The sequence below is a fragment of the Miscanthus floridulus genome, chromosome 10 (assembly GCF_019320115.1).
Source record: "Miscanthus floridulus cultivar M001 chromosome 10, ASM1932011v1, whole genome shotgun sequence".
Classification (NCBI taxonomy): Eukaryota; Viridiplantae; Streptophyta; class Magnoliopsida; order Poales; family Poaceae; genus Miscanthus; species Miscanthus floridulus.
In genome coordinates, this window is record NC_089589.1 from 74,151,364 (window position 1) to 74,154,432 (window position 3,069).

Below are 3,069 nucleotides of genomic sequence, written 5' to 3' on the forward strand. Positions count from 1 at the left end.
CAACTTAGAAAAGGACCATGCTTTTGCAACCACAAGTTTCAAGTTTTAGGATGAGACATTTTAGCCAACAAACTTAAATCTTGGGGAATACTAAGTTATAGCCTAGGCACAGACGAATTATAGACAGAGCAACTATTTATCATTTCAACAAAGGAGAAACTAAACATTCTTAAATCACATATAAGAGTGGAATAAATATTTTTGTTGTTTTTGCCATATTTCATTTTTATATGCTAATAGTTAAATAAATAAATAATGCAGGAAAGATAGAACTTACCTCTACGGGGTCCTCCCCCAAGCTAGATTGATGCCAGGTGATGATTCCGAGATAAGTTATTTGTTTAGTATATCAACTAATGTTTACACTTAGTAATTTTGGTACAATGATCAAACTAGGACACTATGTTCCGTTTGATCAAGGTAGACTGATTAACCTAAGCCCCATGCATAATTTAAGAGTCTATGAAAATATGATTGCGCGAAAAATCATACCCCAAACCAAAACATACTTTGTGTAAACATGGTAAGATAATTATGCTTCAACAATAGAAGTAATTCAAAGGAAAATCTTTATATATAAGTTTTATTTTATTTTTCTGAAAGTTTTATTTTGACGCAAAAATTCAAATTTTAATATAGACATATTTATTTTGAATATATTTTTTTAAAGATAACTACCGATTTACCTTCAGGCAAGGGCTCGAGTTTTTAGTCCGTCGGGCAAGACCTTTCCTCCTTCACTGATCTATAGCTGCATGAACATTTTCGAGGGAATCCTCGGGTTGCCCTGGGGTTTTCCCTGAATGATCGACAGGAATAGCGGCAACTATTTGTGAAATTTGAGTCTCTATCATTTTGTTAAAGCTTAATTGATTTTTCACGGAGGAAGATAAACTTTGTATTTTAGAATTGATGTTCTCTAGCATTTTATCATTGTACATCAACTTTTTAGTAATGTTTTCAGTTAATTTTAACTTGGCGTAAAACCAAGTCTTTGAAGGAAGGTTGATTCGAATTGTAATTAGAATTGAAGTTTGAAGTACCTTGCGGGCAGGGATTGGTTATTCCACCCGTTATTACTTTGTGGTTGGCGAAACCAGTTGTTGATGAAGGCAGCTTCTTCATGGGTTTTCGGGGCAGTCATTCCCTGAATGGCCAGCGTTACCACAGACCTCACACGTCATGTGCGAGTCTAAGTCCTGGACGGTGCCCATCTTTGCTTCTTTGTCTTGGGCCTGTTTCTCTAGTCTTTTCATGAGAAGATCTATTTTTGCAGCAAGCATATCCACCTCCTTCAGAGTATGCATGCCTTTTTATGATTTTCTTTCTTCCCCCTAGCTTTGATTCGACATCATTTTATTGATTAGAGCTGTGGCTCCATCAATAGTGAGGAAAAAGAAAGCGCCTCCAACAGCAGCGTCGAGGTGGCCCCTAGACATGATTGTTAATCCATCATAAAAATATTAAAGCACTAGCCAATTTTCAATCCCGTGGTGCGGGCATGCTTGGATGTAGTCCTGCAGCCTTTCCCATGCCTCGAGAATGGATTCCATGGCGTTCTGTTGGAAGTTAGAGATTCATCCCTAGTCGGTGCGGGACCCACGGGATACCCCGCAAGGAAGGGAAAAGATCTAGTCTAACTAGGATTTTTCCCCTGTAATCTTAGTAGAAGTATTATTCTGTAATCCTACTAGGAACTCTCATTGTAAACTGACTAGGACTCTGACCTCCTGACTATATAAAGGAGGGCGGAGTTCCTGGACAGAGATAACGCAACACAATACTTTACAATCAATCCAACACAAAGGTTAACGCCGACTGGACGTAGGGCTATTACTCAATCAAAGATCGAGGGTCCGAACCAGGATAAATCGACTCTCTCTTGCGTTAACCATCGAGTTCTGCATACGCTGAAGCCCGAACAGACTGCCCCAGGTACCCCCATGGTAGGCTATCGGTGGTGAAACATCGACAGCTGGCGCGCCAGGTAGGGGCTTTCGGTGAATTTGCATCCGAGAGCTCGACGGACCTCATCAACATGATCTTCTCGACTGGGATCAACCTTCATCTTCGGTTCATGGATCTGCGAGGCAGGCGACGATGGCAAGCTCCAAGGCTATCTCCTCGAAGATTCAGGCCATCATCAAGACCTTTCCATTTCAGCGACAACGACAGATCAACTTGCTAGAAGATTCACACAGCTTGCGATGTCTGATCCAACTCAGATTTTGCGGCTTCATGCATCCGATTCAAACTCAGGCTCCGCTTCTGAGACAGAGTCTTATCTGAGTTCTTTCGGAAAACCAAGTTCTTTTCCAATAAGGCTCCAGAACATGACATCAACCTATCAAGAATACAACTCGGAGTACACTCAGAGTACTCTAAAGAAGACGGGTCCTTTTCCATCTGGTCTCGACAACATGGCAACATCTTATCGGGCATAGCTCGAAAGATCTCTTAATCCAGTGCTTGGAATACCACTAACAGGAGCTCAGAAAGGTCTCGTACTAACCGTAACATCTCAAGACTACATCATCCACTGGCTAGGTTCTATTCCTGAGGATAGCAGTACCTGGCTAGTTGACCCAACAACGACAACAACTCTACCCTACTAAGAAGGAGACTCGATCTGTGACCCTGAAGCCACTACTGAAGTTATCAACAACTCTGATAGTATGGAAACCAATGCTGATGACAGAACAACTCATGCTTGAGAAGTATTCATGATTCGCCATCCTCGATCACCATTGGTCCCCCTTGAAGCGCCCGATGTCAAGTCTTCAGATAAATCCGAATCCAACATATCACCATTTACCCAGGGGCACAATGGTGAGACTGAGAGTCAGAGGCAAGCCAGAGAGAGAAAGAACAAATTAAAACAAGGACGTCAACGCCGCGCTAAGCAGCGCAAGGAAGCTTGGATCAAATATGAGTCAAACCTAGCCGAGTACAATAGAAGAAAATTAGAGTGAGAGGTCGAAGAAGGATGAACAGCGAATACACCCTATGATAAGATCCGAGAAGCACTAGAAGAACTCAGGGCAACTTCACATCCCAATGAAAAACAAG

The 3,069-nt window shown here is 41.8% G+C and overlaps 1 non-coding gene across 1 annotated transcript; it reads left to right on the forward strand.

Annotated features, from left to right (window-relative positions):
• The first annotated feature begins 1,485 nt into the window (after positions 1-1,485).
• LOC136490354 (small nucleolar RNA R71) lies at positions 1,486-1,592 on the forward strand. Its single transcript, XR_010767643.1, has one exon. It is a non-coding gene; the product is annotated as a small nucleolar RNA R71 (small nucleolar RNA).
• The last annotated feature ends 1,477 nt before the right edge of the window (positions 1,593-3,069 follow it).